A 16,255-nucleotide genomic window follows, 5' to 3' on the forward strand; every position below is an offset into this window, starting at 1 on the left:
TTCTTCTTTTGACAAGTGTCTACTGAGATCATTTGCCCACTTTAAAATTACATTGATTACTTTTTTAAAAATTCTTTGCATTTTTATATATATTGTAGATGTCACTCTTCCGTCTGATCAGGCAAAGATTTTCTCCCATGTGTGGCTGCGTCTTCACTCCATCACCTCCTTGGCTGAGCAGAAGTCTTCATTTGATAGAATCCTATTTGTCTTTTTTTTTTTTCTTGCTGGTTTTCTGTGCTTTGGGAATCATGTTCAAAAACTCATTGTATATATAAATGTTTTGAAGTGCTTCCCCTATGTTTCTTTTCTAACAGTTTGAGAATTTCAGGTCTTACATTAAGGTCTTAAATTCATTTTGAGCAGGGTTCATTGTGTGCAAGGGAGTCTTAAGGGTTAAGTTTCAGCCTTCTGCGTATGGACATGCAATTTTCCTACCACCAGGCATTAAAGAGGTTGACCCTTTCTCCAATGTAAGTTTTCGGTGCTTGTGTTGGGACTCTGTTGGCTGTTGATGCATTGGTTCTATGGCTGGGATCTGTATTTTAGTCCAGTTGGTCAGGGTGTGGTTCTGTTCTGCATATAATACAGTAAAAACCAAGGTTTCTTACTTTCTCCTAGCAAGGTCCCTCCCATGCTTCCCTGTATTAGGCAAGCAGAGTCAGCAGCTGTTGACCTCAATCCAAACCAGTCTCCTCTAATGTAAAATGTCTCTAAGGTATCCTGCAGTGTGCTGCAGCTGGATTTGCTGCCACATATATGGACCCTGCCCCCCCACACCCTCCAAGACTGCAGAGATTTCCTTGTACATTTGCAGGTCAACTTCCCAGACTCCCCAACTGCCCCAGGCTCAGCAACCATCCCAAGGGGAAAACTAGCTATGTGTTCATGACTCTTAAGTCCTGTTTAGCCCACTAGACTATGTGATCATCAAAACTCGAACCATCTTTCCTTCCCTTAGGAGAGTCTCACTTTCATAGAAAACTGCACTGAGCAAATTCCCCAGGAGAAATGGTTGCTATCATTTCAACACATGTGGGCTTCTCTGAAATGTGTTTGTCTATTCTCTTCACTTTTATAGATCTCCATGCAAAACATGATTGGGGTGGATTTGAAGGTTGTCACTTTGATATTAGGACAGTTTTCCCAAATACAAGAGGACATGTATGTACCACCCTTTCCTTCACTGTGGGAGAGCTTTCACCTCTTGTTCTGAAATATACTAACAGCACTGAGCTACCACAAAAGAGGCTAAACTTGATCTTTTATTTTTGGTTTGTTTTTAAAGGTTTTGGATTAATCTTCTTTTTCTATTATATTATCTGTGTATTTAAATTTTATTTATTTCTACATATAATTTTTGTTTTCTACTTACTTTGGATTTGTTTTGCTTGTTTCTTCCAATTTAAAATGAAAGTTTAGATAGCTTACTTGAGACCTTTCTTCTTTTCTAATGTTGTTTTAAAGCTATGTATATTTTTCCTCTAACTACCTGTGTAGCTGTATTCCATAAATAATGATGTTTACATTTTCATTCCATTCAAAAATATTTTCAAATTTTCTTGATTTTTCTCTTAAAGCATTTCAGGGTGTGGTTCTAGATGTTCCACTGCTCTTGGTCTCTAATTCAACTTGGTTATGGGGAGGGAATATAAATCCCTTAAAATCTATGACACTTATGATCTAGCATACAACTCCTTGTGATGAATCATCTATATGTACTTGAGCTATTGTAGAGTTCAGCATTGCACAAGTGTTAAAAATGAGGCTAACTGGTTAATAGTGATGCTCCACATTTCTATTTATTTTCACTGATACTCTGCTTCATCATTTTATGTGCTGCTGTGACATAAATATTAAAATATGTAACTGTTATGGTAGATTTATATATTCTTCTCTCTTGTTATGACAGGTTTTGCTTCATATATTTTAAGCTCTGTTATTAGGTAAGCAGACACTTAATATTATGTCTTTTAAAAACATTTCCTAAGGGCTGGGAAGGTGGCTCAGTGGTAGAGCGCTTGCCTTGCATGCTCAAGGCCCTGGGTTCTATTCCTCAGCACCACATAAGCAAAAAGAAAAAAGCCGGAAGTGGCACTGTGGCTCAAGTGGTAGAGCGCTAGCTTTGAGCTGAAGAGGCTGAGGGACAGCGCCCAGGCCCAGAGTTCAGGCCCCACGACCGCACCAAAAAAATAAAAAAAATAAAAAAAAAAAAACATTTCCTAATATAGCTGGTAATATTCATTTTGAGACAACGTTGTTGGATTTAGTATCCATCACTCTAGTTTCCAAGCTTGGTGTTTACATGATTTATCTTGTCCAGTTGTTTCTGTTTGAAGAGGATTTCAGATGGATAAAGCGTACAGTAGTCCCTTATTCTCATTTTCACTTTCCATGGCTTGTCCACTGTTAACTTATTAAATATACTTTTTTTGGGGGTGGGGGGGTGGTACTGAGGTTTGAACTTAAGTCCTAAAACTTGTTTTGTTTCTTTGATTTGGGTTGGTTTTTTTGTTTTTGTTTTTGGTTTTTTTGCCAGTCCTGGGGCTTGAACTCAGGGCCTGGGCACTGTCCCTAAGCTTCATTTACTCAAGGCTAGCACTCTACTACTTGATCCACAGCGCCACTTCTGGCCTTCTCTGTTCTTGTGGTACTGAGGAATTGAACCCAGGGCTTCATGCATGCTAAGTAAGCACTCTACCACTAGATCGCATTCCCAGGCCCTCAAACTTGTTTGACAGACACTTTAGCACTTGGGCCATGATCCCAACCCTTTTTGCTTTAGCTATTTCTTCAATGTTTCTGCCCAAGCCAACCTAGACCATAATTTTCCTATTTATACTTCCGGAAAAGATAAAATGATAAGACTTTTTTTTCTAAAAGAAAGTCTTATAACACTGTGAGTCCTTGGGTTTGGGAGCAGGAAGGGAAAAGTCTTAAGACTACAGGTGAAGGCTTGAATGACATTATTGTTAATGGATGACAGAGAAATGTTAACCTCTCTCATGCCATAGTTCAAAGTTTATGATACTGTTCCTTGAAAAAAAAATTCAAAATAGGTTTGGCTAAGGAATGTTCTAGTCACAAGGTTGAAATTGTTGGTATCTTTTACCCTTGCATGATAAATTATGTATGAGAAAGGTAAAATTTTCAAAGTATTGTTTTTGTTTTCTTGACACAAGCTAGGACTGCGATTCCCGTTTTTCCTGCCACAGCATCCCCAGTGCTGGGAAAATACAGGTGTGGACTCCACTCTCTCTGACTCATTTTTAGAAGACTAAGAAGAAATTTAAAGAAGCCAGAATTCTTTTCAAAAATTAACATGCTCTTATCAAAAATAAAAGACTCTTATTAAAAATAAAATATCCTTCTATTCCCATTTCTCCAAATAGAAAGGTTAAGTACTAGTCTCAACGCTATATAGTTATTAGGGCCTGGGGGTCTAAAATGAAACATGGTTTCAAACTAAAACCATCTAGAATGTGCTGCAATAGACTGTCTTGAATCTGAAAATGATTTTAAATTGTATATAGCTCAGTCCTAAAAGTCCTAAGAACCTGAGATCATCTTTTACGGACAAATGGTCTCTATGAATCTTGATCGTGCCAGTTTTAGACTTTCCAAAAGAGACAGAGAAGTTTCTTACGGGCATTATTTTATAACACCTTGCCTCTTACTGTGAAGTAGGAAAAAAAAAAAAAAAAAGCCTATGCCAAAAATAAATGTGGGTGTGGCCTCTGTCTATTGGAGTGGATTATAATTTGAAAGACAGGAAGTCCACAATGTTTTTAAAGGCATTATGTCAGCTTGAACTAAAACATACAGAAATAAGTACAAAATGAAAAATAGACCTTTGGACTCTGCAACTCTTACAGACAAGAAGCAACAGACAGGAGGGAAAGGCTACCTAGTTGCAAACATAATCATTTCTTAAGAATTAAGACAGGTAACTAAAAATTGAGAGGATGAAGCCTGATGCCAGTGGGAATCATTTCCAGTACTAATGAACTAGTAACACCAGATTTAAAAGTTTCTAGGGTTGGGCACTGGTGGCTCACACCTGTAATCCTAACTACTCAAGTGGCTGAGCTCTAAAGATTGTGGCTTGAAATCAACCCAGGCAGGAAAATCCTCGAGACTATTATTTCCAATTAAAAATCTGTAACTAGGGGACTGGGAAGGTGGCTCAGTGGTAGAGCGCTTGCCTTGCATGCATGAGGCCCTGAGTTTGATTCCTAGTACCACATAAGCAAAAAGAAAACAGCCGGAAGTGGCGCTGTGGCTCAAGTGGTTGAGCGCTAGCCTTGAGCTGAAGAGCTGAAGGACAGCGCCCAGGCCCAGAGTTCAGGCCCCACGACTGTACCGGAAAAAAAAAAATCTGTAACTAGAGCTGTGGCTCAAGTGATAGGGCACTAGCTTAAGCAAAAAAGCTCATAGTGGGGCTGGGAAGGTGGCTCCATGGTAGAGTGTTGCCTTGCATGCATGAGGCCCTGGGTTCGATTCCTCTGCACTACATAAGCAGAAAAAGCCAGAAGTGGCACTGTGGCTTAAGTGGTATAGCACTAGCCTTGAGCTAAGAACTGAGAGACAGTGTCCAGGCCCAGAGTTCAGGCCCCACAACCGAAAAAAATAAAATAAAAAATAAAAAGCTCATAGTGCTGAGGCCCTGTGTCCAATCATTACTACCCACCCGCCATGAATTTACAGGGAACAATGAAAACTATAGGCTTCTTGTTTCTCCATTTTTGAATGTGAGTGTCTTGTAGAGTTAAACTGTGCCTGACTATCCATTGTATGTTGCGTAGATAGCTTTTACCTTATGAAGAACTATACTGTAGATACTTCCTGTAAATTTAGGCCCAATTAAAACAGATCTTTGTCTTTAAGCTTGAGGTTAATGCCATGCTAGGAAAAAAATGGGGATTCTTGGAAGAGTGTGAAAGTACTGCAAACAGAAAATGAACTATGGTGAATTAAAGATGGTGACGTACTCTAGGATATTTCTCCCAGTGAGAATTCATTCCTATTTACTCTCCCTGCAACATACAGGGCTCTGTGACTCATCTGACCAAAAGAATATCATAAATGCTTCATCTTGTACCAGTTTCCACTTTTAGGCCTTAAGATTATCTCTGCTAAGAGAGAGCCAAGCTACAAATGAGGAAGAAGTCTAACTTGATACTATCATGCAACAAAGGCCACATGAACCCCGACTTCTATCTCTGCACAGGTACCGTATATGTGCATTGCGATTACTCCAGAGTAATTCACCCATTAGCTGAGAACCATCCAGTGATCTTAGTCAATACAACATCATAGAAAGATCACCCAGTTGAGACCTGCTTGAATTCTCAACCTGAAGAATCATGAGTTATATAAAACAGTTCTTGTAATGTACTGATTACCTGACTTATGTAACTGTAACCTCTCTGTACATCACCTTTATGAAAATAAATAAAATTACTAAGTATTGATGATAAAGTTTTACTGTAACATGATTTGGTAATTCATCTGTTTTGTCTTTTGAGCTGTTATCAGGGTCACATGTCCTGCTACTACTTTCTGCAAGATAAGGGGGAGGCAGAAGCTCAATCCTAGTTACTTTTCACAAATAATCTGCAAAGTTCATAATCTGCAGAGTTCATATTTTTATAGACAAAAAGTCAAATTTCCCTGAGACATTATAAAACCAACAACTTTCCAAACAGCATGAGGTTCAACCTAAGTGCATTTACATTCATATTCTTCTTACTAAACAAATTATTGTACATATATAATCAAGCCAAAATATTCATGCTCAGGCTCTCCTTTCGTTCAGTTAACAAATGGCTATTTAGATACTTTCCCATGATTGAAGCAAGAGTAGGATTACAAATGCATAATTAAGACCATTTACAGTAGTCTGAAGCAGCAAGCTTCAAAGACAGTATTTTAAAATACCCATTACTGAGATAAACTGTGAAGTGTATAGCAAATAACATCTATTACAAAACTGTTCTGTGATGTATGTGGGTGTAGAGGTATGTGAAGGGGATGCATGCACCATCACAGCATTACACAGTTAAAATCTGGATGTAACAAAAATACACATGAATAGCTAAGATAGACTAGAGAAAAAGATGGAGACTAATTTTTTTGTCTATCTCAGCCTCTTGAGTAGCTCAGATTAGCCTCCTGCACCTGGCTTAGTCTATCATATTTTATACTTGACACATGAAGTGAGTTTTTAGAAATGTTTTCTGACAAGTATGTATCACTTATGAAAATTTATAAATAATCTGGATTGCACCATTCCAAGATGAACACATTGTCCTGAATAATCACCTTGACCCAAGCACAGGAGAACAGCCAGAATGAATTACTTCCTAAGGAGAAACTTCACCCCATCCACATTAGAAGTGGTAAATTCTCTTCTCAAATACTTCTCCTCCTTGGGCTCCCCAATCCTACCCAGGCCTTGCTTTATGGCATGGCTCCATCTCTAACCTGTAACTGAGAAAGCAATATACAAGTTACCTTCCTGGAAAGAAAAGAGTACATTTATGACAGCTTCAGCTGATGGCTTTTAGTACAACCATTCTCTATTCTAAATGTCTATCTCTGGATTAAGTTAAAGCACCCAAGAGAAGCATTCCCAGCCCCCCTCTTACTGCTTCCCTTCAGCAGCACGGTATTTACTGTGGTGTCTGACAGAAAAGCCACCATGCTTTCCTGGAGGAAGCTCTAGAAACCAGCCTGCAAAAGACAGGCTTTAGGATTTACTCTGAGGATGCTGAAGAGTACAAAGTTGATTATGATGCATGATGACAAAAAGGAAACATCTCTCTTATAGCTTATAAGGCTTCCAAAAGGCTTAGAAAATTTTGATCTTACAAACACTAGAAAATGTAACTAGTTTTGTAAACGTTTCCTTAGAGAGCTTAGGGAAAAATTCGTGATCCATATCCTGTAAAGGAGCATTGATATAATTGTGTGCCTTACCCTTATTCCATCAGTCCCATTTTTACCACATTTTTTTACAGTATTGAAGTATAATTTACATATCACTAAATCCACCTATTTGAAAGTGGAGAGCTAATGATATGTCAATTACATGGTGTGCAGTATCATTATAATCTAGTTTTAGAACACTTCGTCCTCTGAATTTCTTTAAGTTGACATATAGACAAAGTTGGCCTCTACTCTTTGAACCATTCTGTGCTTTCTATGTCCATCGATTTCTCATTTCTAAATAGTTCATACAAGTGGAAGCACATAACATGTAGTCCTTTTGAGTGTGAATTGTTACTTAGACAATATTTCTGAGCATCATCCATGTCAGAATTATTTCCCTTTTTTTATTGACATACCACATTCTGCTTATCTATTCACCAGTTAATGGATATTTGAATACTTTCTTGTTCTTGTCCATTATGAGTACTGCTATGAAATACATGTCTTTGTATCAATATGTTTTCATTTCTAAAATGTTTCACTCTAATATGTTGAAGAATTAATTACATGTGTCAGTTTGGGTGGGTCATAGTACACAGAATTTTGTCAAATATTAGTCTGTATGTTTTGTTGAGTATTTTTGGATGAGATTAATTTGTAGACTTTTGTAAAGTGGCTTGTCTTCCACTATGTGGGTGTGCTTCATCCAATCTGTTGAAGGCTTGGATAAAAGTCTGAACTTCCTGACTACCTTCAGATTTCACCTGTAACACCAGTTTCCAGCAGACTGCTGTGGGCCCATGCTGCAACTGTTTGGAGTCTGTGGCCTGCTGGCTCCTTGAGCCTCTGTAACTGTGAGAGTCTATTCTTTAAAAGTTTTTTCCTATATACATACACACCTTACTGCTTCTGCTTCTCTAGAGGCCCAAATAAAAACAAGGTAAACTGATATAATTTTCCAAGAAAGAACCAACTAATTTTTCAAAGCAATTTTATCATTTTACATGGATGCCTATGAATTCTTGTTTGACCAGGTTCTAGATTGTATTATATGCCTTTTTGAGTACAACCATCCTAGTAGGCATACATCATACCTCATCGCTTACACCACTACCTCATTACTTTTGGTCTTCTCTTTTCACTTTTTCTTTCTTTTTTCTCTTTTTGGTGGTCCTGGGATTTTAACGCAGAGCTTCATACTTGTTAGGTATATACTATCGATACATACCCACAGCCCTTTTTGCTCCAGATAATTTTGAGATTGGATCTCACTTTTTTTTTTTTTTGCTGGTCATGGGGCTTGAACTCTGGGCCCAGGCACTGTCCCTCAGCTCTTCAGCTCAAGGCTAGCATCCTACTACTTGAACCACAGCACCACTTCCAGCTTTTTCTGCTTGTGTGGTGCTAAGGAATCAAACCCAAGGCCTCATGCATACAAGGCAAGCACTCTACCATTGAACCACCTTCCCAGCCCCTGGATCTCACTTTTTGTCCAGCTGGTCTGGACCATAATTCTCACTTCCATAATTTACATTTCCCACCACAGATGGTATGGCAGATACATACCACCACATCTAGTTTTTTCCTCTTGAGATCTTATAAAAAGTTTTGCCTGAGCTGGCCTAGAAACTTGATCTTCCTGATCTAAACCCCCACATAACTGGGAGGACAGGTCCATACTACTATACTCAGGTAAGAAGTCAAGAATTTTTACCCTGGGTATTGAACTGTGATCCTCCACATTTCTGCCTTCTAAGTAGTTAGGATTGTAGGCATCAGCAACAGGCATCCATCCTAAACGTACTGATTTTTTAAAAAAATTGTTGCCTTCCTACTAACTCATATAATGATATTTTCATGTGTTTATTAGCCATTGTTAGGTCTTTTGGGGGGGAAATGTTTACTGGGTGCTATTGCTTTTTATCTCTCCCATAGGACTGTATTCTTACTGATTACAGGGGTTTTCTGTGTACTCTGTGTACTTTACCACATAGAATTTGAAAATAGCTTCTCTCTCAGGTTGTAACTTGTATTTTTAGCTTCTCAAGAATGTCTTTTGACATGCCTGTAATCCTAGCTACTCAGGAGGCTGAGATCTGCAGATCACAATTTGAAACCAGCCCAGGAAGGAAAGTCCATGAGACTCTAATCTCAATGAACTACTCAGGAAAAAAAAGGCAATGGTGCTGTTGTTAAAGTAGTAAAGCACTAGCCTTGAACATAAAGAAGCTCAGGAACAGCACTCAAGCCCTGAGTTTAAGCCCCAGGATTGATAAAAACAAACAAACAAACAAACAAAAAACAAAAAAATGTCTTTTGACTCATGAAGGTTTTCATTTTAAAGAAGTCAAATTCATCATTTTTATCCTCAAAGACAATACTTTGAAAATCACACACAACTCTGTACAACTCAAAGTTTCTTCTTCTATTAGAAGTTCAAAGTTTTTCACTCTGAATGTTAAAGTCCACAATTCCTGTTGAGTTGATTTTTGTGTGTGGTTGATTTTTCTAAGGCGGTTTTATCATATGGATGTCCAATTCTGAATGTGTGACATCTGTTGGAAAGATAATCCTTTTGTATTTAATTGTCTTAGCAGCTCTTCTGAAATTAATAGACCAGGAGTTTAAGTTTATTTCTGGTTTTTCACCTGGACCCCCCTGATCTCCATGCTTAGTTTTGTGCCAGGACTGTGCTGCCTCTACTAGACTTAGTACTAGAATTAGGAAATTTAAGTCCCCAATTTTATTCTGTAGCTGTTTCTTTTAGATTTCATTTGATTGTAGTTTATCATGTGCAGTAATGGATATAATCTTAAACCTTTTCTTGGGCAAAACAAGATATAAATATAAAAATTAAATAAGCCATAGTTTAAAGTGACCTTGCAAAAAAGAGTCCTCTTAAGCTATGAAAGTGAGAGCCACAAACATTATTAAATGAATGCTTAAGACAGACCAGACATGTACAAGCTTCCATGCTAAAGATACAGAGACTAGTAAGACTCAGTGCTCACTCATCACACAGAAGGGAGTGAGGGTACAGTGCATCCATAGCAATGACAATAATGTGGACACACCAATAGTAAGCAAGGCAAGGCCTATTTACTTCATCTAATCAGGATTTCCCTTACTTAATATAAGCTTGTTCCTGAAAAAGTAGGTGACAAATTTCTGGTATTTTTCTGAAAAAAAAAAAAAAAAAAAAAGAGAGTGAGTTTCAAAAAGCCATAGAACTTAGTACTTATAAAAGCTTGTGATAAGCAATACTTCTGTAAAGCACAGGTTCTCTCAACTAGTTTAAGTCTTTTCATTCGCTTTTTGTTCTTCAGATTACGAAAGGAATTTAGACCCACAGAAAAAAATCACACAAAACATAAGTCTTTATAGTAAAAATGGAATGTCTTACCTCTACCTCACCCTTCATTTCCCTCACAACTCCTGTTATGCTTGGTGAATTCCTGATCATCCCAAGTAACAAGCAACTGACTTGTGTGTGGGGGGGGGACACGTGCGTGCACGTGAACATGTGTTCTGAGTGTGTGCATATGTGTAAGACTTCATAGTGACAATTGCTGACAATGGTTCTACAAGAAATATTAATGAACTTACTTAAAGGGGACAAGAAGTAAATTAGAAGAAAGAGTGGGCATTTCCAAATTCAAGAAAAACTGGAAAATTCTGGGTTAAGTAAAATCCCAATATATCTTACACTGTGACTGTTTTCAACTTGCCTAAAATTTGCTGACTACCAAACCCTTTAACTGTAAATTACCGAGTAATATCTTGAAAGTCTAGATCTTCACAAATCACAATGTGAGAAGCCAGCTGTTAAGAGTTTCTCCTCCACTGTTACACTGGCAGCAATCCATACAGTTGAACCCATGTGGACATTCAGAAACACGCAGAGGGTTGCAAACACTACCATTGGCTAAAAGACTAGGAAACAGTCAGCAGGCTGTCTTAAGATTCTATCTGTACAGGGCTGGAAAACCTGGTTTCACTTCTGTTCTGCTTTGTTATTTTTCCTTTAGACAATAAAAGAAGAAAACTAGAGACAAAGTTCAACTCTAAAATTACATCATTAACAGTATTTTTAAAAGGTAAACACAGTAAAAGTATCTTAGCATAAATTCCGCTCAACTTGAATGTGCTTTACAAAACCTAAAACTAGGCTTAAAATAATTTTCATGGTTAATACAAGAATTGATTCATTACAAAAAATGCTTTAAGAGGCACTGAACACTATGAAGCTATATTTATATTTAGTGCCTACAGCTGCCTATAGATAAACACAAAACAATGGATTTGGAGTTTCTCCTTTTAAGTTAGAGTTCACACCAAGATATCACTTGACAATAAGCAGCTAAACTTGCCATTGGGATAGAATGGGGCCTTTTGTAGTCATGAATGGTAACTTTTCAGGCTTCTTTCTTTTTCCCCTTCCTCCCTCCCTTCCTTTCTGTGGAAATTTTAGTTGGCAGAGCCATCTGTGAGATATTCTACTGAACTGATTCTTGTGGTAGCCTAAAAGAGCTGCTGTAAGGCCTGGGCAAAAGCTTCCCTAAAATTCCACTCCAGAATAATATAAGGAATAACTAAGTGTTGGAAAGATGTTTCCACCATCCGCTTAAGATTGTTGTTGTTTGTTTTCTTCATGGCTACTAGGAACAGTGCATGTACTAACTGTTCCCCTTATTTATAAATGCAGGTGGTCTCCTCACTTCTTTATAGACAAACTGCTTGTTCAATGCCATATTCAAATCTGCCCCCACTCTAACTCAAGCCTAGATGACTTTTCCCCTTCCTAAGCCTCCTGATTCTTGCTCAAGCCTCTCACTTAGTACATTTAATAGACTTGAAATTACTATTTGACTTGATGAGTCAAACAGTAGATGGCAGGAATCTACAAGAGAGACTACAATGCCAGGCACAATTCTGTTTGCATTGGTACTATTTGTTGACTGACTGATAATACAATTCAATGTTTTTCCCAGGAATATTTAATCCTTGAGAGAAATATGGTTTTCTACTCAGGAAACAATGGACTTCCTTATTAGTTTTAGAAAATGTTCACAGATTATCTATAATTTACATAATTGATGACTAGATGTCTTTTTTTTTTAACCTGTGACAGGGCAGTAGTATGGTTTAGCCTTAGCTCTAGACCATCTAAGGACTTGCTGTGGAAAGCTATGAAGGAACCAACTGCTTAATGACAAAGGGATTTTAAGTAGTAGCTAATATTAGAGGCTACAGGAAGTATGAATATAGCATATTTACATATATGAATACCATCGTGTACATATGGAACAATAAAGAATCTGCAAAAGTAATTTGACAGTGCCATTCATTCAGTCATTTAACAAACCATTACTGAAAGCTTATTATGCATAGGGTCCTGCATTACACTTGAGAACTAAAGGTGAATAAAAAATAGCAACCATCCATGTTGGTCCTCTGAAGACTTAAATGGAATAAATTTCAAGATTTTCCTACTTATGTTCGAGTAAAATTGTATTAGATGTGGTTAAGGAGCATTTAGTTCCTTATCTCAGCCAGGCATGGTGGATCATGCCTGTAATCGTAACTACTCTGAATAGAGATCAAGAGACTCCTAGATCAAGATTATACCAGGCCAAAAAAAAAAAAAAATACCCAGGACCTTATTTCAACCAATAGTTCAGTGTAGTGCCACATGTCTGTCATCCCAGCTCCACAGGAGGCTGAGAGTGGGAAGACTACAATTCCAAGTCAGCTGGGGAGGAGGGGGGAGTAAGATGCTCATAAGATACCAGTTTATGATGGATGTGGTATTAGGCCCTTGCCATCCAGGTACCTCAGGAAGTATAAATAGAAGAGTCATGATCAAGGCTGACCCAGACAAAAAGCAAAAAGCAAGACTCTAACTCAAAACAACCAAAACAAAAAAAAAAACTAGAAATGTATCTCAAGCTGAAAACATCTAACAAATGTAAAGCCCTGCGTTCAAATCCCAGGACTATCAGAAAAACAATCTTATTGTTTAAATCAGAAAAAAGTTTATTTTGCCCAAGCACCAACAAGATGTCTTGTCTTCATAGACAGTTTCACTTCTGACCCTAAATTTCTAGAGTCCCAAGTTGCTAACTGAGGAGAGAGATGTGCTATGAGCAGCATGAACAAATGTACACCTAAATAAACCCTGTTAGCTGGTATGGCACAGGTACTCCATCCACCTCAATTCATAAACAGCTACAGACACTTTATTTTGCTTCATAGCATACTGGTTTTTTTGTTTTCTTAAAACTTATAGGGGAAAGGCAAAAACTAGAAACCCTTTGCCAATCACAAAAATGTATGTATTTTAAACTGCAGAACCAAAATGAGTTGCTAAATACTTTTAAAACCAGATTTTAAAAAATAGGAAATAGGTATTTCCTCTAATGTTCAACTATAAATCCTGTAAACTAACTATAGAAGAATCAGAAATGTTGCTGTTTTAGCTAAACATCTTTGTGTTTCTCTGGTGTATCTTTAGAAAGAATATAAACTTGAAGAGATCTATAGGATTCCATTCAACCAGAAATTCACTAAATCGAGAATCAGTATACTCAAAGTCCATACAATTAATCTGACCATAAACTTGGTTACTAAATACCAATTTCAAAAGTAATGTTATTGCTCTGCTGTTTTAAACCAAAGGGCTTCCTTCTCAAGACTGCAAAGGAAGAAGCATGTAGGCTATCTCATGGGTGAAGGAGTGATTTCTACTCTTATAAAAACAGGAGGTTCGCCTACATAATCACCTGGGACAAACTTGGCCCACGCAAACAGGCCAAAAGTTAAAGGAGCCTGGGAACGTTTAACATCAAGAAAGGAATTACAGCTCAGTAAGATCAGAGGGAATTACACAGGAAATGTGAACAGTAACCCTTTCAGATCTTTGGACCTCCTCCGAGTGCCTGTGATAAATGGAGTCCTGCTGCCTTGCAGTAAAGTGACTACATGAGCCAAGAGCAGAGAGGGATGGGGGCAAAGAAAGAAAGACATTTTATACACATCATATACACACACACACACACACACACACACACACACACACACACACACACACACTCATACACACACATGTACACACATAGAGCAACATATATTCACACTGACATGACAGAATCATGCTACTTGAGAAAACAGCCTTTAACTTTTCATTTTATCTGCTACATATGCATCATATCAATGCCTTATCCAACACAGCCCAAAGTAAAAATTCCAAAGACATGTGAAGAATCAGAAGGGGTGGGAGAGATGGAGTACTTGGCAAACTCAGCAAAAGCAGGGAAAAGTGGCTCCTAGCTGACCAAAAAAAGAGGTCTCGACCCTGGCTTGCATTTAAACATCTTGTCCCCAGGAAGTCTGTGGGGAAAGCATTCTTTCCATAAGAAATAATATGAAATAGAATCAGAAATGATGCTATTCCATACTTCACTATGTAAAAGTTTTTTTCAGTATTCTAAACCAGATGCATAGACGGTTCAGCTGACTATAAACTTTTTTTTAATAAAGAGTAGTTTATAGTCATCGGTTAAAATATTTCTAGTTGCTAATTTGGAAAAGTAGATGTGATTGCACATACAAGAGATCTTTAGAAACTCTGGCATTTCAAGAAAACAGAGCAGTCTTACTGCATCTACCTCTTAGAAAAGGGGAAAACACTTTTCATGAGCAGGTGTCTTTGAGAGATTATTAATTAATACACAGTCTTTGGACAGGGAGGGCATGAATGGAGCTAACAAAATACAATGGAACAAAGTGCTATTTCCAGTTAAGTAAGATTAAATATGGAATGGAATTTCAGAGATGCCTTTTTAAAAAAATTTAAATTTTCCACTGGTATAACTTTAGGACAGACATGGTTTGGCATAAAAAATACATACATAAGTGAAAGTAAACACAGAGATGGTGAAGCAAGCTACCAATGAAAGGGAAAAGGCTTAGTTTTTCTGAACTATCCAGGAGGAGGAACAATGTATACCAGAGCAAAAGTGACTTCTCCAAGAACACATAATATCCATATTGTTTTCCTACAATAAGTGGCACAATGAGACTGAAACCATAGGCTTCTTCATTGTCTTAAACAATTGATACCTAATTTCTGTAGCACTGGATTCAGAGGTAGACAGACTTAGGACTATAAGAAGCTATGGGATTCTGAATTGCTACTATACTTTGGTTAGGAAAATACCAGAATTTGGAAGGGAGGAAAGCAATAAACAAACCTGAATAATACACCAGACTTCTGCTGGAGCTTCCATTCCCCATGTGGACCTTGAAATGCAGAAAATGCAGGCTCAGGAGGCTCTACTTCTCCACTCGGCTCTGTTGTGGCTCTTAACAGCCACCCTTAGTGCATGTGCTAGTCTATGAAACATAAAATCTCATACCGGGTGGAAGGATCCAAGATGGCAGATCCAAGATGGCAGACTAGAGACAGGGCATGTTTTCCCTTAGTTATGAAAGTTAATTTGAGCTTAAAACTTATAAGTAAATACATTGGGTATTATGTACGTATACACAAATGTATTAACTGAGATATGGTAGATTCCAGGGAGAATTCAAATAGAGTAATTCCTTAGGAAGGTATAGGCCAAGTTCAGCAAAATAAAACACCAGGCAGTGCGTTCTCCAAGGGGTCAGGTGAGGACAAGGGGAAAGGGTAGAGGAATGAAGAAGGGGAAAAATGCAGCCAAGAATCAAATGTATGTCTTACAAAATTAAGAATGAGGGAAGGGATGGGGAGAGAGGGATGAGTGAGAATGTTGAAAGGAGTCACATTGATCAAGATGAGTTGTTTCATAAACTTCTTTGTTAAATGGCAACTCTTTTTACACAATTATTTAAAGATAATTAAAAAATATTTTTAAACTATGCCCTCCTTGAATGCTCTTTAAGACTTCAAAATAAATTAAGAATTATAACCAGAAAGAAACCGAAGCTACATAGTATGATCATTGTTCATGCCACTATAACCTGATCTATTAACAGGTACTTGCACAAATAGATGGACATTACCACTTTTCCAATCCTGAAGACAAATGATTAAAAGTGCCTATAAACATTAATATATGGCTGGCAGTGAAATGATACTTACTGGGACCTTCAGAGGATACTTTTCTTCTCCTTGAGATTTGTTGTAAATGATCTTTATTTTTCCCCTAGCATTCAGCAAGAAGAAAAGCTGATTGATACATACAAGGCCTCCCATGTCTGTTAAGTGACTCAGCAATAGTATCTCTTTATTCTGAAAACAACAGTGCCTTCATATAGTGAACTCTTTCATTTGTTAAAA

The 16,255-nt window shown here is 37.6% G+C and overlaps 1 protein-coding gene across 12 annotated transcripts in view; it reads right to left on the reverse strand.

The window, feature by feature from the left end:
- Positions 1-16,255, reverse strand: part of Znf438 (zinc finger protein 438) — a 146,573-nt gene that overhangs the window by 88,280 nt on the left and 42,038 nt on the right. The window contains exon 3 of one of the 12 annotated variants that reach the window (XM_069998249.1): positions 10,062-10,112. The exons of the other annotated variants lie outside the window; for them this stretch is intronic. The gene's annotated coding sequence lies outside the window, so the exon portion shown is untranslated. The remainder of the gene's footprint in view (positions 1-10,061; positions 10,113-16,255) is intronic. 12 annotated transcript variants of the gene reach the window in all.

This window comes from Dipodomys merriami, unplaced genomic scaffold (assembly GCF_024711535.1).
Source record: "Dipodomys merriami isolate MVZ:Mamm:240054 unplaced genomic scaffold, mDipMer1.0.p SCAF_51, whole genome shotgun sequence".
NCBI lineage: Eukaryota > Metazoa > Chordata > Mammalia > Rodentia > Heteromyidae > Dipodomys > Dipodomys merriami.